Source organism: Symphalangus syndactylus, chromosome 12 (assembly GCF_028878055.3).
Source record: "Symphalangus syndactylus isolate Jambi chromosome 12, NHGRI_mSymSyn1-v2.1_pri, whole genome shotgun sequence".
NCBI lineage: Eukaryota > Metazoa > Chordata > Mammalia > Primates > Hylobatidae > Symphalangus > Symphalangus syndactylus.
This window is the reverse complement of record NC_072441.2, coordinates 98262171-98285456: the sequence shown is the minus strand read 5'-3', so window position 1 is coordinate 98285456 and position 23286 is coordinate 98262171. Positions and strand designations below refer to the sequence as shown.

The 23286-nt window shown below is 40.1% G+C and overlaps 1 long non-coding RNA gene across 1 annotated transcript in view; it reads right to left on the bottom strand.

The window, feature by feature from the left end:
- Positions 1-23286, bottom strand: part of LOC134734527 (uncharacterized) — a 64018-nt gene that overhangs the window by 24130 nt on the left and 16602 nt on the right. The window contains exons 2-3 of the long non-coding RNA XR_010117623.1: positions 1534-1593; positions 539-665 (exon numbers count right to left, since the gene is read on the bottom strand). This is a non-coding gene — a long non-coding RNA (uncharacterized lncRNA). The remainder of the gene's footprint in view (positions 1-538; positions 666-1533; positions 1594-23286) is intronic.

Sequence of the window (23286 nt, the reverse complement as noted above, 5' to 3'; positions counted from 1 at the left end):
ACTCTGGCTTCCTTCTCCTTTCTTCCCAGATAGAGAGGGAGGCACTTGCCTTTCCTATTGTACCAAAATGGGACCGGAGTCCATTTCACCCAAGCAACTGCTGTGTGCTGGTGAATAAAGCAGATTTCTTATGTCACCTCCATCCTCTTTTAGTGGGAAAGAGTGGTTTGAGTAAGGAAGGGGTATGAGAGAGTCCTCTCCTAAATTCAGCAGGCCCCGTGGTCTCTGCCAAATCATGGTCTTGAGTCTGAAGCAGTGTTTCCCTTGGCTTGGAAGCTCAGCCTCCTGGCTCCTCTTGAAGCTACAGAACCATAGACATTCCACTGAGTAGCCTGAAGCTCTGCCTGCCAGGAAAACCCAATGTCTCCTTGGAGAAATCTCAGAGTAGGAGTGCAGCTTCACCCAGCAGCCAAGAAGACAATCTCAAGGCAAGTCGGCTTTCCCAGGACCTCTCCCGACAACCCTCTCCTCTAAGCCAGACTGGGAAGGTCATCTGAGAATCACAATTTGACATATGATTTCACTATAAAACACTCACCCAGGAAGCTCACATAATAGGAGGGGGTCCCTGGATTCCTGAGCCTAGAAGCAACAGGCCTTTTGGGATGGTTCATGTGGTCTTCTGTGCTAAACTCTTCTTCTGGGATCGGGCCACATGTCAGGCACTAGAAATATGTTTTATCAATATTTTAAAATGTAAATGGAATGAAGCAAATCTCTACACAGATAGGTAATCATCTTTAAGAAATATTAAGTGAAAAAGAAAGGGTATGACACAGAATAATATGGTGCCATGTGTATAAAAAGAGGCAGCTATATAGTAACATATACTTAATTAGACATAGCTTAAGAAAACAGAAAAAGCTTGTTTGAGAGTCTGTCTTTAGAAAAGAGAACTAGAAGCCTGGGGGAGATAGGAATTCAAGTGATTTTCTTCTCACTACATTTTGGGGAGTATTTTTTGAACTTTTTTTTTAACCAAAAAATCATGCTACAATTTTCAATTTAATTAATAAAGTAAAATCCCAGATAAGGTAAAGGGAAAGGAGGAGTAGGATGGAAAGCAAATGATTTTAGCTTAATGCCGGGCCAGCCAATTCTCAATAAACCACTCCCCTCAATTAAAGCAACAAATTCTTGGTGGGAAGGGTAAATGACCTATTTTGTAAATGACCTCTTTGAGTTCCCTTAATAGTAGTACTTAAGTGCTTATGGAAGAATTCCTTACTTTCATGTGGGTGAGAAGATTACTTCCCCCACAAAAAAAAAAAAAAAAAAAAAAAAAAAAATCAGTCAATGGGATAGAGGCTCCTATAATTTAACATCCAATAAGCCTCAGTTTCAAACAAAGTGCTGAGTCAAACTGGTTTGCTTGCCCTTCTGCTCTAGTCAGAGTTTCTAAAGTTTCTTCTCTCTACTATTGTTCCAGTTATAATTATCTTTCCCATTTCCAGACAATGTTATTTATCCATGCCAGAGAGATGTATAGGAAAGAGCATTGACTCCTAGGTAAAAGAGCATACAGTACAGTACCATCTGTCTCTGTATTAACATGGAAAATCATTTCATCTCTCTGGGCTTCAGTTTCCTCATCTGTAAAGAGAAAGATTTGAATGACATACATTACCTTAAAATGCCTTAAATAGTATAAGTCTCTAATTCTATGAAAATACAGTTATTAGGCTGCGTGCAGATGGAGAATGGAACATCCTGCGAGCTTGTCATGGAGTTCCACAGTTCCATCTGACCTTTAGGCAGACGCCTATAAGAAAGTACCTTCTGACTTAATAATTATGAATAATTGGGCTGCTGTCCCAAAGATAAGACTTCACCACTAGACCACAAAAACAAGATTCTGAAAGTCCATTCTGCCTTGCCATATGACAAACAGAAGAAACTACTACATTATAAACTAAGCTTCAGAGGTATCCTGATATTGCCCCAAGACCTTGGAATGGATGGCCCACTGCCCCATTCATTACCTGAAAGGCAGAGCTTGCCACTGAGTGATACATCCCTGCTTAGACAAGAAATGCCACCAAAATGAAGGTCCCTCTTCCCATTCTCCATCCCATTGCAGGTGTCTGGAATATCAGAAGGTATTTCTTCTGTGTCAGTGAAAGACAATGTACTCTGGTAGAGCAGCCTAGTAGTGCTATTATGGTCCAGGTGCACCAGAAAGGCCAGTGACATGGTGAGAAAGAGAAAAAAAGAACTGCCAGGACAGTAGTGCCCATCAACCCATGCTATTCTCAGAGGCGATGACCTAAGAACTCAGTGGGTAAGCAGCCAACCTGAAACATGTCTGATTATTATTTTGCAAATTTCTTCTCCTCCAACATGTTTCCATTCAAAATATAACTGATTCTCATTTTTTTTCCCCAAACATTGCAATTTATCATTGCCATGTGTGTCCTTTTCTCCTCAAACTTATAACACAGTCTTGATCGGTCTTCTTTATTAGCTGTGTTTTTACCATTTATAACCTTGCCATGGCTTCAGTACTCTAAGACGCTAGGTAAAACACAGACACGAGACAGATAATATAGTCCAGGGATTAAGAACATGAACTGTGGAGCTAGAATATCTGGGTTGAATTCCAGCTCTGGCCTTGACAATAAGGCAGCTAGAGTAGATCACTGGTGGCCAGTAGCTTTGAACCTGCTGCTCATGAGCCTGTATGTCCCCACCCAAGAGCTGTTGGACCAGGCCCTGCTCTGTCACAAGAAGGTTGTTGATCATTTAGAGAATTCAAACAATGAAAGGCTCCTTGATAAAATATCCAAAAATGAGCTAGATTGGTGAAGGCTCTAGCTGGTAGTAATTTAATGAAATTAAGTTTCAAGTGAATGAAAAGGAAAAACTTATGGCTGCCAGGTTTTAAATATTTGGCTGTGGTTCTGAAATTGATCCCAGTTTATTAGCCATTGAATAGGTTAAGGAAAAGTGGTTGAAGAAGTCATGACAATCAAAAGCAGAGATACTGACAAGGAACTATGCCTTTCTCCCATGAAGCTGCACTGCTCCATGCTAACTGAAGATGCAATCACAGTGGCCCTAATAGACTGCAAACTGAAAATTCTAAGAAAGGAGAGGCAGAGAAGAAATGAGCCAATAGATAAAATTCCATTGGATCAAGTCAGTTGTTTACCTACTCTCAGTGTAACCACCTTAGATGTTAAAAAGTTCCTTATGCTATAATTAAAGAGCTATGGATATGCACAATATTTTGCTGTTCAAATTGTTGCTCTAATACAACTTAAATCCATACATTACTTGTTCAGAGTTCTTCGGTTTTTTTCAGCTTCCTTATACAGCCTTAACTTAATTGATATTTATTGTGAATTATGTAACTGTGGCTAAGACGGCTTCTTGATGAACTGGTAATGATTTCCAAAGAGTGCTTATGTTTAAGAGTGAAGTATATAAATATTCAAATTTTCCCAAATCAATTTGTAATGAAAGAGATTTATTAAAATTCTCAATATGATTATTTGAAAGGGCCAATCATTGTGCATAAATAACATTATTGGGAGAATGTAAGAAACCAACGAAAGAAAAAAAAATCATAGGTCTGCCATTTACTAGCTGTGTAAGCTTGGGGAAGTTCTTCACCTGTCTATACCAGTTTCCTCATGGAAAAAATGGGATGATAATAGACCCTACTTTGTAGTGCAGTCACAACAGTTAAATGACCATGGAGAAAGTCCTAAGAATTGCGGCTGACATGTTGTAAACACTATATATTAACACTGTCATCGTCGTCATCATCATCATCATTAGCGATCTGGAATATTAGATTATTCTTATGGCCATTGACACACTGTGCTGAGTTCTTAAAAAGAGTGATAAAGCTACTTTTGAATCTTTCAGACCTTTCCAGAGTCCCTGTCTCACTCCTTTGTCATGACTGCAGTGAACTCTGTTTCTCCTTGTGCTGTGCCACATGTAATGCTCCATCCATCTTCAGTGACATGTTTACTTATTTACATGCCTATCCCTCACTTGTCCATATCTCCTCTCAAAAAAATAAAGCTTGTCTTGTTCTTTAATTTTCAGTCATTCTCCTCTATTTTTCTGCTCAAAATTCTCCTGGTATTTAGATTAGAATACTAACAGAATACATGAAAGTTTGAAAGAAAGAGGCAAACCAACTGTAACTTTCCATAGGACGCTGTCTTCCCCAACTTTGCTTCCTCAAGGCAAAATATTCCACACAGGTTTGCTCTCAGTTGAGGGAAACTAAGGAAGATATTTTTTCCCTGTGAAATGGATAAGGTGGTATAGCAGACAGTGTTCATTGTTTATGCAACATCAATTTTGCCCTCTTACTTGCTAATTAAACTCCAAACATATTCAGGTAGCAAGCAGACATCTTATATTTTTGAAGAAGTTTAGCTCCTTCTCTGGCCCCACTTGCCATTCCATTTCCTCTGCCAGCGATCAGAAGTGGGCATGTAACTCAGACCTGGCTAATGAAACATAAGAGAAAGTGTCCTAGGGAGTTGAGTGGAAGCAGCTTCTGGAAACTATTTCCTTTCTTTAAAAAAATGAAAAAAAAAAATCCTCAAAAGAAAAAAAACTTTTTCCCTCTGTCCCTAAATGTAATAATGTAATTAGGTGAGATGTGATCCTAGGAGCTATGACAGATCTCTTAGCATAATTAGGTACAAGTCTAAGGAACAAAAGCCAACATACTCAAAATGGTAGTAAAAAAAGAAACAAAGAATGGAGGACCTTGATGACATCAATGAGCCACTGTGACTGCCTTGGAAGAGTCCATCTCCAGACTTCTTTTTGTACAGTGTAAAGCTATGGTAACTTGGTCTTTGTTACTTGATAGCTGATTCTAACAAATACAAATGTGCATTTTCCAAGGACTGTTGAGTCCTTTGTAATAGCATATGCATCCATCCTTGAGCATCCCCTGTGAGTTTTAATAAATACATTTAATAAATAATTATTTAATATAAAGACCTTTCTATATTTCAAAGTACTATCACATTCCTATTTCATTTCTTCTTTATAGATTAGTATATTAAAAACTATTGGCCAAGCACAGTGGCTCATGCCTGTAATCCCAGCACTTTAGAAGGCCAAGGTGGGCAAATTACTTTAGGTCAGGAATTCAAGACCAGCCTGGCCAACATGGTGAAACCTCATCTCTACTAAAAAAAAAAATACAAAAATTAGCCAGGTCATGGTGGCACACACCTAGAGTCCCAGCTACTTGGGAAGCTGAGGCAGGAGAATTGCTTGAACCCAGCAGGTGGAGGTTGCAGTAAGCTGAGATCACACCACTACACTCCAGCCTGGCAACAGAGCAAGACACTGTCTCAAAAAAAATGATTTATTTATTATATGTATTTGTCTGTTTTCATGCTGCTATAAAGACATACCCAAGACTGGGTAATCTATAAAGGAAAGAGGTTTAATTGACTCACAGTTCAGCATGTCTGAGGACACCTTTGGAAAGTTACAATCATGGCAGAAGGGGAAGTGAACACATCCTTTTTCACAGGGTGGCAGGAAGGAGAAGAATGAGAATCAAGTGAAGGGGGAAGCCGCTTATAAAACCATCAGATCTTCTGAGAACTTCCTCACTATCACAAGAATAGCATGAGGGAAACCACCCCCATAATTCAATTAACTCCCACTGGGTCCCTCCCACCACATGTGGGGATTATGGGACTATAATTCAAGATGAGATTTGTGTGGAGACACAGCCAAACCATATAATTCCACCCTGGACCCTCCCAAATTTCATGTCCTCACATTTCAAAACACAATGATGGCTTTCCAACAGTCCCCCAGAATCTTAGCTCATTCTAGCATTAACCCAAAAGTCCAAGTCCAATGTCTCATCTGGGACAAAGCAAGTCCCTTCTGCCTATGAGCCTGTAAAGTCAAAAGCAAGCTAGTTGCTTCTTAGATACAATGGGGGTACAGGCATTGAGTAAATACACCCATTCCAAGTGGGAGAAATTGGCCAAAACAAAGGGTTTATAGGCCCTATGCAAGTCCAAAATCCAATGAGGCAGTCATTAAACCTTAAAGTTCCAAAATGATCTCCTTTGAAACCATGTCTCAAATCCAGGTCACACTGATACAAGAGGTGGGTTCCCATAGCCTTGGGCAGCTCCACCTCTGTAGCTTTGCAGGCTACAGCCTTCCTCCTGGCTGCTTTCATGGGCTGGTATTGAGCACCTGCAGTTTTTCCAGGTGCATAGTGCAAGCTGTCAGTGGATCTACCATCTTGGGGTCTGGAGGATGGTGGCCTTCTTCTCACAGCTCCACTAGGCAGTGCCCCAGTGGGGACTCTGTGTGGGGGATCCGACCCCACAGTTTCCTTCCATACTGCTCTAGCAGAGGTTCTTTACAGGAGCTCTACCCCTGCAGCAAACTTCTGCATGGACATCCAGGTATTTCCAAACATCCTCTGAAATATAGACAGAGGTTCCCAAACCTCAATTCTTGATTTCTATGCACCTGCAGACCCAACACCACATGTAAACTGCCAAGGTTTGGGGCTTACACCCTCTGAAGCAATGGCCTGAGCTGTAGGTTGGCCCCTTTTAGCCACAGCTGGAGCTGAAGCAGCTGGGACAGTGGGCACCAAGTCCTGAAGCTGCATGGAGCAGGTAGGCCCTGGGCCCAGCCCACAAAACAATTTTGTCCTCCTAGACCTCTGGGCCTGTGATGGGAGGGGCTGCCACGAAGGTCTCCGACATGCCCTGAAGACATTTTCCCCATTGTCTTGGTAATTAACATTCATTCGGCTCCTCATAACTTAAGCAAATTTCTGCAGCCAGCTCCAATTTCTCCCCAGAAAATGAGGTTTCCTTATTTGTTGCATTATTAGGCTGCAAATTTCCCAAACTTTAATGCTCTGCTTCCTCTTGAATGCTTTGCCACTTAGAAATTTCTTCTGCCAGATGCCCTAAATCATCTCTCTCAAGTTCAAAGCCCACCGATCTTTAGGCAGGAGCAAAATACTGCCAGTCTCTCTGCACAGCAAAAGTGACCTTTACTCTAGTTCCCAACAAGTTCCTCATCTCCATCTGAGACCACCTCAGCCTGTACTTCATTGTCCATATCACTATCAGCATTTTTGTCAAAGCCATTCAACAAGTCTCTAGGACATTCCAAACTTTCCCACATCTTCCTGTCTTCTGAGCCCTCCAAGTCTCTAGGAAGCTTCAAACTTTCCCACATTTTCCTGTCTTATTCTGAGCCCTCCAAACGTTCCAACCTCTGCCTGTTACCCAGTTCCAAAAATCACTTCTACATTTTCAGGTATTTTTACAGCAGCACCCCACTCTGTGCAGTACCAATTTACTCTATTAGTCCACTCTCATGCTGCTATAAGGACATACCTGAGACTAGATAATTTATTATATAAAAGAAAGATGTTTAATTGACTCACAGTTTAGCATGGCTGGGGACGCCTCAGAAAACTTACAAACATGGCAGAAGGGGAAGCAAAGACATCCTTCTTCACAAGGAGGCAGGAAGGAGAAGAATGAGAATTTGGTGAAGGGGGAAGCCCCTTATAAAACCATCAGATCTTGTGAGAACTTAGTATCACAAGGATAGCATGGGGGAAACCACCCCCATGATTCAATTATCTCCCACCAGGTCCCTCCCACCACATGTGGGGATTATGGGAACTACAATTCAAGATGAGATTTGGATGGGGACACAGCCAAACCATATTATCATATAAGCATTTTAATTATCTTATCTCAATTAACTTCCAAATTTTCGTAAGTGCAAAGTTATGTTTTATACTCTTAAATTATAAATTTAAAGTTTAATTACAACTTTGATTATTTCAACCTTTCTCCCCCAATATTTTTCATCCCTCCTAGAGAGGTTTTGGCTAAAAGCATGGATTTGGAGTTAGAGATACCCAAAGTCATATTTACTTGGCATGTAAATGGATAAATTACTTATTGCTTTCTGATACTTCATTTGCTTTTCTGAAAATAATATCTAGGTCCATTACCAAGATGTGATGAGATGACATAAGTAAGAGGCTTCACTAAACCTTGACACAGAGTGAAAACTCAAAAAATATAGAGAAAATGGAAAGAAGGAAGTGAGGGAGGGGAAGAAAAAAGTGAAAGAGAACAAAAGAGAACATGAAGAGAACGAGAAGGATAGGCAAAAGAAAAAAGGGGAAAAGCAGTGGGAGAAGGACAAGAAAAAGAAGAAGGAGGAGAAGGAGGTAGGGGACAGAAAGAAAGGACAAAGCAGAATAGGGAAAAAGAAGAGGAAGAAGAACAAGAAGCTAAGAGGAAGAGAAAAATGATGATATTGCTGATGATGACAATGACAATGATGTGGAGGAGGAGGATGTTTATTTTAATACAGAGACAAACACTGAGAAACAGAAAGATCGAAGTATGTTTTAAAGCCCAGACAAAAACCTAATCATCTGCAACTTTATGCAATGTGATTTTTCCCCATAAAGCTTTGGTATTATACATGGTTACTCTCTCTTATGCAGTTTGAATCTGGCTATTCCAAATATTACTACAAAAGAATTACTATTTAGTTAAAGGAATATAAAACTTGGGTAATAATCCTCATATTTCAATGAAATGGGTGACTCATTAAGATTCCAGTGCAATCAAAGAACCTGGAGAAATCTCTGGAGTTAGTTTTAGTCAAATATGAGACACAGCTAAATTAAATGAGTAAAAAATAAGTGATTCACTGAGTTTCTTATATAATGACCAGATGCTTTCCTTCTTCAATAATGGCAGAACAAGAGGAAAGAGCCCTCTTTTTTTCCTGACGTAAGAGAGAGGTCCTCTTGACAGTGAGGGCTGATAAAAGCCCCTTAGTTACCATCCCACTGGTTACAAGTCATTTCCTACAGAAAATTTAAAGCACAGTCAAGTGTGGGTAAAGGGCAGTACAAATGAATATAGGTGGAGAACTAGAAAGATCTCTCAGAGGACTTTCTAGGCCAATACTTTTGTACTGCAGTCAATTCTCATTTGTTTTCCGTAATGGGGTACTGGGGGAGGGGGAAGTGAAAACCTTTTACTTCTTTAGGTTTGCTTGTGAGCATGAGTCTCTCTTTGTCTTCTAATCTCTCTGATGCTGACATGGGTCCTACATCTGTAGCATTCTCCTTCTTGCTATGAAAAACACATGCAGCCTTCCCTTCTGTCTGTCCTTCCTGATCCACTCTACTTATGGTTCCAGCTTTCATTAACATGCATTGAAGCCTGAGACTTTCTGAATTTTCCAAGTGCCATAATTCTACTAGCCTCCCCTACATTTTAGGTTGCATTATCATTAGCAACCATTTCTCAGATACATCCATAGATATTGTTGCTAGTTCTCATCTTCCTTCTACAAAGTTAGAGTTTAATCTAATGCTATCCTTTATCATCATCACTGTAACCTTCACCCTCTAGCTCAGATGCCATTGCCTTTGCATTTAAGATTTCACTTTGGAATCTTGTTACCTTGCATCACAATTCCAGTAGAATGACTTAACCCAAAAAAGGCAAAAAAAAAAAAAAAAAGGAAACTCTTGCATTGGCCTGAATTAATAATGGAGAAAGGGGAGAAGTCTAATCTGTCCAGTGCAGAAGATGTGTGCACTGTTTGTCGTGAGTAGCCCTTGGGGAGGGAGAGATTTCAAGTTCAGCATTTATGTGGCACATTTTTCAATTAGACAATATACTGTATGGTATTTCCCTTCCTTCCCCAACCCCATCTCTTTTATTACCACATGACTTCATCTCCCCATGTGACTGACAAAGCCCATTGGGCTAAACACTGATAAAAAACATCTGTGGGAGAAAAATTGCAATTTAGAAAACAATTAAGTACATCATTTTCTATTCATTTAGTTGGCTAGAGAAAGAAAAGTTCTTTCAAAGAGGTAACTTGATCTACAATGATCATGGATTAAAGGACACGCAGATCTGTTTCCTCCAGGCTGTGGTGTGGAGGAACGCATCCTAACTCAGAGCTACACGTGGGCATACACCTCTACGTTGCAAGTTTTAAAAAAGAATAAACTACTGAGAGTTTCCCTATGTTTCTGATGTCTTCTGATTTTTAAGATATTCTTCTATTCTTACTGAATTTGCGAGAACTTAAGAGCTTCCTTAAAGGATGTATATTTCCCTCTGTCAAATGCTCACCATATGCTCATTTGTTATGGGAACTCTGTAAGTGAACCTTGGCTTACTGTTAAAGACCCTATCTGAAAGACTGAGGGGTGGGGTGTCTGTGCACGTGTGTGTGTGTGTGTGTGTGTGTGTGTGTCTGTGTGTTTGTGTGTGTATGCTGACTTTCCCTTTCATTTTTTCCTCACTAGTTCTGTGAGAACCCATGAGTCCATTACTCTGAGCTCAGAATCTTTATGAACCATGACCTTACTTTTTATCTGCAAAATCTTAAAGAAAAAATTTTAATACCAACAGTATTGATTCTGGGTGTCTCCTCCCTGGCCAGAAGCATATGTCTAGGTAAAGATTATAACCACTGCTCTCACTTCCTGAGTATCTACTATAGAACGGTCACTGTAATTCACACCTTGATTAAAATATCTCAGTTATTTGTCACATCAATCCCATTAAGTAGGTGTTGCCATTCCCATATTTTACACATGAGAAATTGATAATCCTCCTATTTTAAGCACTAAAATGCTTACCCACAGAAAACAAGAATGATTTGAACTCATATTTCTCAGCTTCTTAAGTTCAGGCTCTAAATAACAAATCCAGAAAATTAGCAGTTAGGAAATAAACTCTAAATTAAAGTCTGATCCATTGCTAAGTTTGAAATGAAAGTTTTTTGCCACATTTAAATAAGGAACATATACAAAGTAACTATTTAGTACCTGGCCCAAGGTAGTTCTTTAGTGAAACCATCTCTACCCATTCCCTGACTCTTATCTTTTCTCAAACTTCACAGTGCACATAAGATTATCACGTACACTAGGCCAGGCATGGTGGCTCACGCCTATAGTCCCAGCACTTTGGGAGGCCGAGGCAAGTGGATCACCTGAGGTCAGAAGTTCGAGACCAGCCTGGCCAACATGGTGAAACCCCGTCTCTACTAAAAATACAAAAAGCTAGCTGGGAGGGGTGGTGTGTGCCTGTAATCCCAGCTACTTGGGAAGCTGAGACAGGAGAATCACTTGAACCTGGGAGGCAGAGGTTGCAGTGAGCCAAGATCGCACCACTGCACTCCAGCCCAGGCAACAGAGCGAGACTCCATCTCAAAAAATAAAAAATAAAAATAAAAAAAAGGAAGTGTATCAAGTACACTAGTGAGGCTTTATTACAGTCCCCACTTATCATCACCTCTCTGTTCTAAAGACTTAAAAACAAGATCCAGATGCAAGCATTTCATGCTATTGGTTGAGAAACAATGACTATTAGGAACCCCCATTCAAAGAAGGTGCCAATCAGTGGAAAAGGTCCTAAGGAGACCTCACTCATTTTCTTTTAAAGTTTGTCTTGTGAACCAGCATAACACATACCTACTTTCATAGCATGTGTTTCATTTTGCCTATGGTAGTCAGGGAATGTAATTATAAGAATATCATGAGGCCATCTGGAAGTGCAGGTTAGGGCATACTCATTTTATAATGAACCATAGCTGATGGACAGGATTACTCAAAAAGTGGAGCACATTGGCAGTAGAAAAGCTGGAGGCTGGGAAACATGAACAAAGGGCAGATCTTATGTCGATGAATGGACGTTAAAGTAGAGAGAAAAGGGGTGTGTGGGTTGCAGAGCATTTAAAAGGCAGAGGTTGCTGGCAGAGGGAGCTGACAGTGGAGTCACGAGTAGAGCTGTGGTTGAACCAAGAAGCCTAAAGCCTACTGAAATTCAAGGGTTTTAGTCTCTGGGTAGGAAATCCAGGGATGATCTTACAGCTCAGGAAAGTTAGAAGATTGTTAGAAACAGTCTTATTTCATGTAAGAGGCAAGGGACTGGAAAAAATACCTGGATTCCAGCAGTAGAGTGCTTTGGGGCGCTGAATAATATTTCTGCTATAGGTGAGAGATGAGGACATCACTGTGGGCTGGAATGTTCAAGATAAATCTGATAAAGGAGGTCTCTTGGTGGAATTTACGGTGAGATGAGAAGAAATCAGGATGGCCTGCTTGTTAGAGGTGAACAATTCAACAACAGGAAGAAGACAAAAGTGAGCATGGTGACGTCAAGAAAAAGATTTAAAGACAACTGTAATGGTTTAAATGTGTCCCCCAAAAGGCATGTGTTGGAAACTTAATCCCAAGTGCAACAGTGGTGGGAGGTGGAGCTTAATGGGATGTGTTTAAATAATGAGGACTCCCAAGAGGACTCCTGTGCTCATAAATGGATTAATGCCAATTATAAAAGGACTTGAGGCTGTGAATTCAATCTTGTGTTCAATGTCATGTTCTCTCACCATGTGATGCCTTCTGCTATGTTGTAATGCAGCAAGAAGGCCCTCACTAGATATGGCCCCTTGATCTTGGACTTCTCAGCCTCCAGAACTGTGAGCCAAATAAACTACTATTGTTTATAAGTTGCCCAGTCTGTGATATTCTGTTATAGCAGAAAAAAAAAAACTAAGACAATTACTGAACCCCCTGTCACCTACCCATACACCTCCACCCGACCCTGCCCTTCCCCACCATGAATCCAAAAAGCAATGAGCAGATTCTTATGTTGGTTTTGATGATAATAGGAACAATAGGAACAAGATAGCTACCTTCTTCTGGGTCAAACAGGCTGGCTGAGGAAGGGAAGAGTTGTTCATGGTATGTTGGTTTCAATTTTTATTTTTATTTTTTTATTTGTTTAGGTTTGGTTTGATTTTAACCTCACTAGGTCAGCTCAGGACAATGAGGCAATTCACATTCAAAGGTATTCCTGAAATTATCAGAACCATTTGTCTTCCTTGACTTTAAAACCAGGCAGAAAATGTTGCAAAATAATATTTCCAATCTCTCTGGCCTCTGTTTGTGCCAAGAGTGCCCCAGGACTGCCCTCGGAGAGGCAGGAGCCCTTCAGATCATCAGGAAACCCCGGAGCTTGCTAATAAAAAGAAAATGATTTTCCATACAAAGTAAACAGATCCCTCCTGCACATCTAAAAGGATTTGGCTTCAGATGCTGGTGAAGGTTTAGGGTGGAGTTTCAATTTTCAAATTACAGAAGCTTATCCTGAGCTTGAATTTTCATATTACTCTTCAAAGCACAACAGAACCCCCTGTCAGGAGATAGCCAGCAACTGCATTCTTGAAGCAGCTGTCAACTAGCCTACATTTCGTTTTCCGTCCTGAATGTGAGGTTTCTTTCAGGGACCCAGCAGAAGTCCTGTAGGAACCAAGAAGTGATGAGAGGATCTACTCTCACGTAGAAAAGTTGCTTCTGTAGAATCTAGTCTGCCCTAGTTTTTCACAAAACTGAAACAGTCTTATTTCACATAAGAGGCAAGGGAGTGGAATCATTTTCCTGGGTTGAAATTGCTTTGTCATTGCATAGATTAGCAGAAGATTTATATAATAAAATTCTCTATGTGAATTAAAAGAGAGACATACAGAGGCAGAGACAGAGAGAAAGAGGGGGGAAGAACCCTTCTCCCTAACATCATCTTTTTATTTATAAAACACTACTAAGCTTATTGGCAGAAAGACACCATCTCATGTAACATTCAGGGTGGTCCATTTAAGAGAGTCCCCTTTAACACAGGACAGCTTTATATGTGGCCTATTTTAAGTGGGTCACCAGATGCATTGTTTTGTTAGTCCTTCCTGGAATTGTAAGAGTAGGGAAGGCTTTCAGGGGTTGCGAGTATATGTGGAAATGCAAGAAGGCTGGTTGAGCTTTAGTACTGTGAGAATAAAGGAATCCATGAGGAAGCCTGATAACTGGGACATAAAATATAAGTAAATATGTAGGAATTTGTTCAGTATTAGTGCTAATATCTTTGCTCTCACAGGTAAGACTTTGGTTATCTGGTTTGGTTTGATTTGGTTTCGTACCTCCTTAATGGTTGCATTTCATTCGGTAAAAATGTATTGACCATCTATGTGACAGCATTCTGCTGAATGACAATAAAAATGCAAAGGCAATGTCATGTTGGGACTCAAAGGCAATACCCCAAAATGAAGGCAGCCTCAGAAGCAAAAGTTTTTCTCTGACCTTTCTTCCTTCCAGTCTCTCAGCCCCATTTTACCCTGAGGCTGCCCATAGAAACTAGAATCCCTCTTCCCCAAGGCAGTTCATGGAAAGGAGAACGCCTTTTTGTCAAAGCCAGCCATAAAATCTAAAACTATTATTATAACTTTCGCCTCATCTTTCTGTGTAAAAACTGCCCATAAAGAAATTATTTGACCTACCTTGTTTGACTATAGGTCATAAGGTCCCCATTCCAGAGAGGGCCTTGCCCCATATCCAGAAGGAAGGAACACACGCTCAGGAGGCCAAGAAGAATCCAGACAAGCTTTGCTGGGTCTCATTCAGTCTGTTAGCATTAGATCATGCCTTTTTTGGTCCAATCATATTTCTACACTACTATCTATGGTTCTGTCTCATGAACCTAAGCATAAAAATAAACAATTTCTTTTCTATCTTTGGACCTTCATTCTGAGGATATCTATGCTACATGAAACTATGATCAAATAAATTTGTATGCCTTTTTGCCTATTAATCTGCCTCATATCAGTGAGTTTCAGCAAACCTTTAGAGAGTGAAGGGGAAGTTTTTCTTTGGACACAACACCTTCCAGAGCCCACATTCTAGAGTAGATAGATAAACAGATATATCCATTCCCCCCGAGGCTACCCATAGGAAAATACAGCAAGTGAGGAGGAAAGGGGAGAATCAAGGAAGGTCCCCTTGAGAAAGTAGTTTTATAGCAGAGACCCTAAGGAAGTGAAAGGTGTATACTATGTGTATACCAAGCAGAGGTAACAGCAAATGCAAAGCCCTAGAGACCAGGGTGTGCTTGGCCATTCCTGGAACAGTAAAGAGGGAAGGGCCCAGAGAGCACAGGTCCTTGTGAGCCTCTAGCTTTACTCAAGCCTTCCTAAAGTTAAAGACGAGGGATAGAAGTGGCATGGGATAGAACTTGGGTACTTTTACTTACTGGAAAGTTGAAGTCAAGGTACAGAGACAATTAACCTGCTTCTGGCATCCCCAAGCAACTGATCACAGAGGATGGAATATGGCTAGCAAGGACTTAAAGAGTGAGGAAAGAAAGGAGAGATCTTTGCCCACTGAAGCTAAGTAAGTTAACTACTTTTAGATGGAAGACTGGGCAAGTATTACAATGTCCTATCCCAGCCAGTGATCATTTCCACATTATCCCTCATTTCAGAGCCTGCACAATTCTACTGTTGACATTACTGTGGAAACTTGGCTATATCAATAGGGTTATCTAAAGTTAAACCAAAATAAACTTTATCTTAGAAAGTTTGTTATTAAGGACAAAAAAAAGGAGAAGACATTTTATTCATTGTTCTCTGTTTCAAACTTTCCATACTTCTCCTTCCTCCTCATTCTGCCATTACCTGACTCATCGGCATCTCCAGAGTTGAAGAGGTTTCTTCTCATTTTCTTTATTTCTTGATAAATATATTTAAGTGACAAATAGATTGTATATATTCAAAGTGTAGAACATGATGACTTGATATTTGTAAACACTGTGTATCACCACAACCAAATTCATTAATACATCTCTCACCACCCATGCAGTATATTAGATCCCCAGAACTTGTTCATTTCATAACTGAAAGTCTATTGAAGGGCACCGAGGAGCAGAGACAGCATTTCTCTGCCATCCTGGCATGAAGGCCTAGATGATAGTCACTAAGGCTGGAATGAAAAGTTTTATTAGCAGGAACCTGTTGCCTCATCCTGATCTGTAAGTCTCGATAGGAGATAATTTCTTTTCCTTCCAACTGGACTTTGACTTCACTATCTTTTTCTCTCTGGTATTGTTCACAAGCTTTTCACATATTCTGTAGGTCATCTCCGGGTTTGGGGCTTACGACCTGATTCCATCTCCTACTTTCAGCTCTTCCCTGAACAACTTAAACAAACACAGATAAGTATAAGAATGTCAGCTTTTAAGTTATTCATTTATTCAATTAACATTAGTGAATACCTACTACATGCTAGCCATTGTGTCTAGGTGCTGGGAATGAAACTGGGAATAACACATATCTGGCTAATGTATGGTGTGAGAGAATGTGCAGACCAGAAAGGAAATTTATTCTGCTTCCAAATCCACTTATATCCTCTGATTTTTATGGAGATCCCATCAGATCCCAGCAGTCCTCATTTCATAAATCTTCCCTAAGTGGGATCCCCAAAGGATTCAAGATTTACTAAGGAAAAAGATCTTCCTAGAGCCTCAAACATAAATTAGATGCTCCTACTCCCATTATTATCTTTCTTGGCATTTAACACAATTAAAACTATACATTTATGGGCCGGGCACAGTGGCTCATGCCTGTAATCCCAGCACTTTAGGAGGCCGAGGTGGGCAAATGACAAGATCAGGAGTCTGAGATCAGCCTGGCCAATACGGTGAAAGCCCATCTCTACTAAAAATACAAAAATTAGCCGGGAGTGGTGGCACGTGCCTGTAGTCCCAGCTACTCGGGAGGAGAATCGCTTGAACCTGGGAGGCAGAGGTTGCAATGAGCCGAGATTGTGCCACTGCACTCCAACCTGGGCGACAGAGAGAGACTCCATCTAAAAATAAATAAATTTTTAAAAATAAATAAATAAATAAAATTATACATTTATTTGAGTGCATGTTTATTTCATGTCCACCCTTCACCAAATTTTCAAGTTACTTAAATCACTTTGTTACTTGTGTCCCCAGTGCCTAGCATAATGCCTGGCATATATCAGGTACCAAAAAAATACTTGTCAGTTTAGTGGTTGAATGAAAAATTGAACAAATGAATCAAGTCCTCCCTGTTATCAGCTTGAAAGAGGACTCTAAAAATTGAAACTAATCTTCTTACATGCTTTTCTGAAGGAGGGGCCATGATCATCACGCTTTAGATTTTAAATAATCCTAATGTTTCAGGGAAACTTAAAATTTAAATATGCCTGTTTATTTACTGAGTCACTTTCTTGCTGATCATCACAGGATTGAACTTACAAGGTAAGAGCATGATCTGAACATTGCACACCAAGCCCCAGACCAAGGGCCTATGTTCAGGGTGCTCATCTTTTGTTAGCCAAGGGTCTAATATCCTACTTTAGACAATTTGGGCTTCTGGCTTCTTAAACCAGTTTTTCTGGAGCCAAGCTCTGCAGTCCCAGGCTCTGCCCACATTCCAGAGACGGTTAGGGTTTCTCATTAATCTCTGTCTGGATCCTGTCCTCAAATTAGCGACTACTGAAACATAATCCCTGTCATGGGGAATGAAGAAACTGACCCATACAAAGTTGAGCTGAAGAACTGTTCCCTCTCTGAGACCAGTTGTCCCTGACTTCTCACTTCTCCCAGGCATAGCACGATGACTCAGGGAAGCCATTATTACACTGTCACTACCAAGCAGCCATCCATCACTCCAAAAGGTTTATACAAGAGTCCTTTATACATAACTTGACATTTTTTGCCCATATTTAGCACCAACAGAGAGCAGACTCCTGGAGTTGAGAAAGAAAAGGTACTTGGGTTCTGTATAGCTGAATTGAGACTCTTTTCTCAGAATTAAAACAAGAGCAGGGTCTAGATAGGACCCATTCTGTGACAATTTGTCCTTATTTTTAGAACCTCATACGGCAGGTTTCAAATATGGAAGTGAGAAGAGTTGCCTAGAGCAAAATATGGAAATCCCAGAAAGGACTCAGAGACAGCATCAGGCCTCAGATGCTTAGAGTGGGCAGAAGTAACCTCTTCCAGGAGGTTTGGTATAGTTCTTTTACACTATAGCATGGCGATGAGGATCTCAGAGACTCACACTGCCAAGGTTCAACTCTAGCTATATAACTTCTGGTAAGTTACTTACATTTTTTTATGCTTCAATTTACTGTTCTGTGAAACAGGATGAAAATGGTACCTATCTCTAAGGAATATTATGAGAACTTAGTACATTTAAAGCATTTACAGAAGTGCCTAGCAAATAGCAATACATATGTACGATTATTACTTAACATCAAAAGTCTGAGTTCGATGTTGAATTAGAACCTTTCTAAAGTCAGCTCCACCTCTAAGATTCAAGATTACAGGTATCTTCTAATATACATACTATTTATACAATTAGGGAATTTTATAAGCTTGCAAAAGAAACTCAATCTAAATGATATTTTTACCACTGTAATGATTTGTACTATAGCAATTATCTTAAACTGATATATAAAATTATTTGTGTGTATATGTATGTGTGTGTATGTGTGTGTTTATCCAGAAAAGGGGCCTATACTTTCATCAAATTTCAAATGCCAAAAAGAAAAGTCAACTCTTCTGTAGTATTCTCTGAGACAGCGTGAATAGACCAAAAACCAAACAATTTAAAGTTAAGGTTACCTGTGTGATTAAGTTAATTACCACACATATTTTCTTTAAACAAACAAACAAACAAACAAAAATTACATTTACACAATTTTTGAAATGTCTTAAATCTAAATAAATGGATTATAAATACTCAAATGAAGATAAAAGTTTATTAAATACCTCCTTAGTGCATATTCAGAGGAGTAATTTAATAATACACTATGCTAATGAAGAAGAGATGATAAATCTCTTTAAGACAAGTAAAGAGAGTGAAAGACCAAGAAAGGACAGGTCCAGGATTTGATCAGAAAAGGCTCAGAATGTCTTTCTGGATAATCTTCTTGTATGGTGGGTGTTTGCCTCAGGCCTGGCCACAGGATTAGTCTTTCCAGTAGAGGTCTAGCTCTCTCAACCAGAGGTCTGCTGGCAGTGGGATCATCTCAAGATCTAGCACCAGCCCCAGCCCTCTTCAGAATGGCCATTCCTCTTAAAAATAATCTGAACCTCTCGATGCACATCAAGGAAGGAGAAATGCAAGAAGAAATCACATTCAAAATTAGCAGAAGGAAAAAAGTAATAAAGATCAGAGCAGAACTAAACAGAGATTAAAAAAATACAAAGGGTCAATGGGAAGTTGTTTTTTAAAGAAGGTAAATAAAATTGTTAAACTGCTAGCTAGACTAATAAAAAAAAGAGAGAGAGATGATCCAAATAAAATTAGAAACAAAAAAGGAGACGTTACAACTGATCCCACTTAAATACGAAGGACTATCAGAGAACAACTACATGCTAACGGGTAGTTATATATAATATGAACAATTACATGTAATAAGGACAACTATATATTATATGTAATATGAACAACTACATGCTAACAAACTGGAAAACCCAGAGAAAACGAATAAATTATAGGACATGTACAACTAACATTGAACCAGAAAGAAGTAGAAAACCCAAACAGACAAATAATGAGTAATGAAAGTGAATCAGTAATAAAAAGTCTCCCAGTAGAGAAAAGCCCAGGACTGGATGGCTGTACTGCCAAATTCTATCAAACTTACAAAGAAAAACTAGCACCAATTATCTTCAAAGTATTCCAAAAAATTGCAGAGGAGGGAATTCTCTCTAATTCATTCCAGCAGGTCAGCATCACCCATTACCAAAATCAGGCCAAGACATACACCAAAAAAAGGAAACCACAGGCGAATATTTCTGATGAAAATAGATGCAAAAATCCACAATAAAATGTTAGCAAACTTAAACCAACAGCACATCAAGAAAAGATAATACACTATGATCAAGTGGGATTTATCCCAGGGATGTAAGGATAGTTCAATGTATGCAGATCAATAAACATGATACATCACATCAACAGAATGAAGGACAAAAACTTAATGATTATCTAAATTGATACAGAAAAAGGATTTAACAAAATTTGACATGCCTTTGTTATAAAAATTCTCAACAAACTAGGCATAGAAGGAACATAGCTCAATATATTGAATGGGGAAAAGCTGAAATCCTTTCCTTTAATAACCGGATCAAGACAAGAATGCTCCCTTTCACCAATTCTATTCCATGTAGCAATGTAAGTCCTCATCAGAGCAATCAGGCAAGAGAAAGAAATAAAATGCATTCAAATTAGAAAAGAGAAAGTTGAATTGTCCCTCTTTGCAGGTGACATAATGACATAATATTGTATATAGAAAAGCCCTAAAGACTATACCATAAAACTGTCAGAATTGATAACAAGTTCAGTAAAGTTGCAGAATACAAAATTAACATGTAAAAATAAGTAGCATTTCTATACACCAATAACAAACTAGCTAAGAAAGAAATCAAGAAAGCAATCCCATTTATAATAGCTACAAACAAATGTACCTAGGAATACATTTAACCAAGGAGGTGAAAGACCTCTACAAGGAAAACTACAAAACACTGATGAAAGAAATTGAAGAGAACAAAAACAAATGGAAAGACATCCCACGTTTTTTGGAAGAATTTGAAGATTGGAAGATTTAATATCATTAAAATGACCATACTGCCCAAAGCAACCTACAGATTCAATGCAATCTCTATCAAAATATGAATGAAATTATTCACAGAAGTAGAGAAACAATCCAAAAATTTGTATAGAACCACAGAATAGCTCAAATAGCCAAAGCAATACTGAGCAAAAAGAAGAAAGCTGGAGGTGTCGTACTACCTGACTTCCAAATATACTGCAGAGCTATAGTAACCAAAAGAGAATGACATTTGTGTAAAAACAGAATGTAGATAAAATTGAACGGAATAAAGAACCCCCAAATAAGTCCACATGTTTAGAGCCAATTGATTTTTGACAAAGGTGCCAAGAACATACCCTGGGGAAAGAACACCCTCTTCAATAAATGATGCTGAGAAAACTGGAAATACATATACAGAAGAATGAAACTAGACCCCAAACTCACACTGTATACAAAAAATCAACTCAAAATGGATTACAGGCTTAAATGTAAGACTTGAAACTATAAAACCACTAGAAGAAGATACAGGGGAAATGCTCTGGGACATTGATCTAGGCAAAGATCTTAGGGAGGGCTAAGATCTCAAAAGCACAGGCAGCGAAAAAAATTGACAAATTAGACTATATTAAATTAAAACTCTTCTGCACAGCAGAGAAAACAATCAACAGAGTGAACAAATAGCCTGTTGAATAGGAGAAAATATTTGCAAACTATTCTTCTGACAGGGGGCTAACATCCAGAATATACAAGAAGCTCAAACAACTCAACAGCAAAAAACAAATAATCTCATTAAAATGGGCAAAGAATCTGAGTAGACATATCTCAAAAGAAAACATACAAATGGCCAAGCAGTATATGAAAAAAATGCTCAACATTATTAATTAATCATCAGGGAAATGAAAATCAAAACCACAATGTGATACCATCTTACCCTAGTTAGAATGGCTATTATCAAAAAGACAATAAATTCTGGAGAGGATGCAGAGAAAAAAGGAACTTTTATACACTGTTGGTGGGAATGTAAATTGGTACAGCCATTATAAACAACAGTATGAAAGTTTCTCAAAAAAGTAAAAATAGGAGACTTCTGGCCAACATAGCCAATTAGGAGGAGCTGCAGTCTACAGCAACACAGAGAGAAATGAAAGGGGCCAGTGAATCCAGCACCTTCAACTAAAATATCCAAGTTCTCACATAGGGACTGATTAGAGAAACAATTCAACACACAGAGAACAAAGAAAAGCAGGGCGGGATGATGGCCCACTTGGGAACAACATGGAGCCAAGGGAACCCCCAACCACACCCAAGGGGAGTGGTGAGTGACTGTGCAACCCTGGGAAACCATGCTTCTCCCATTGATCTTGGCAACCTGCAGATCAGGAGATCCCCTTGTGGGCCACACTATCAGAATCTTGGTTCTGACCCACAGAGCTGTGTGGAGTCTTAGCAGAGCAGATGCTCAGGCATGCACAGAGACCCAGGAGCTTTAGATACTCTGGCCCCAGGAACCCCCAACAAACATGTCTGCAACTCAGGCAAAGCGGGACATCTGCATGTACGCTAGGAAGAGGCAGAATCCAGGGAGCTGAGCAGCATCATTCTGCCAGCCCCACTTCTATGGCACCTTACAAGATAAGACCTACTGGCTTGGAATCCCAGCCAGCTACCAGCAACAGAGTGGAATAGGCCTGAGACGGGACACAGCCCCACTGTGGGGTGGTGAGGGGCAGGCAACATCTCTGCTGTTTGGTCAACTCAGCAGTTCCAGCCTTTGGGCTTTGGAGAGTCCAGACAGTCTGGACGAGGAAGGGTCTCCCCAGCAGCACAACACAGTAGCTTTGCCAGATCATTGGCAGACTGCTTCTTTAAGCAGGGATCTGACCCACTTCTCACTGGGCAGGATCTCCCAGTTGGACCCTACAGCCATGCCTGCCAGCAGGTATTAGGGAAAGAGCGCTGATCTCTCCCTGGGATAGAGTGCCTGGGGAAGGGGAAGACTGCCTCCTGGGTTGGTTGGATGACAGCCATTCCAGCCTGTGAGCTTTGAAGAGTCCAATATGACAGGGGAAGAGGAAGTTCCCCACCACAACACAGCTGTTTTGTGGAGGCATGGCCAGACTGCTTCTTTAAGCAGGACCCCCAATCCACTCCTCCTCATAGGGCAGGTCCTCCCATGTCTTCAGCCACCTCTGCCCATGTTCTCCCTGGGACAGAGTGCCTGAGAGGCAGGGCAGGCCACCACTGTGGTCATTCGAGCTTCTCAGCTGGTCCAGCTTGAGAGCCTTGGTATACCCCAAACCCATCAGACACTGAAGGGATCTCCAACACCGCAAAGTTGCTCTACCAAAAAGCAGCCAGACTACTGCTTTAAGCTGGTCCATGATCCTGTTCTTCCTGACTGGGTGAAACCTCCCAACCAGGGTCTCCAGCCACCTCCTACAGGTGTGTTCCAGCTGGCAATAGGTCAGTACTTCCCTGAGAAGGAGCTTCCAGAGGAAGGCCAGGCTGCCATCTTTGCTGTATTGCAGCCTTCACTGGTGATACCTCCAGGTATGGGAAAAACTGAGGCAACTAGGGTTTGGAGCAGACACCCAGCAAACTGCAGCAGCCCTACAGAAGAGTCAGCAGGCTGTTAAAAGAAAAACAAACAAAGAGAAAACAACAACAACAAAACCCCACAAAAACCCCATCCAAAGATCAGCAACCTCAAAGATCGAAGGTAGATAAGCCCACCAAGATGAGAAAGAATCAACACAAAAATGCTGAAAACTCAAAAAGTCCCCATT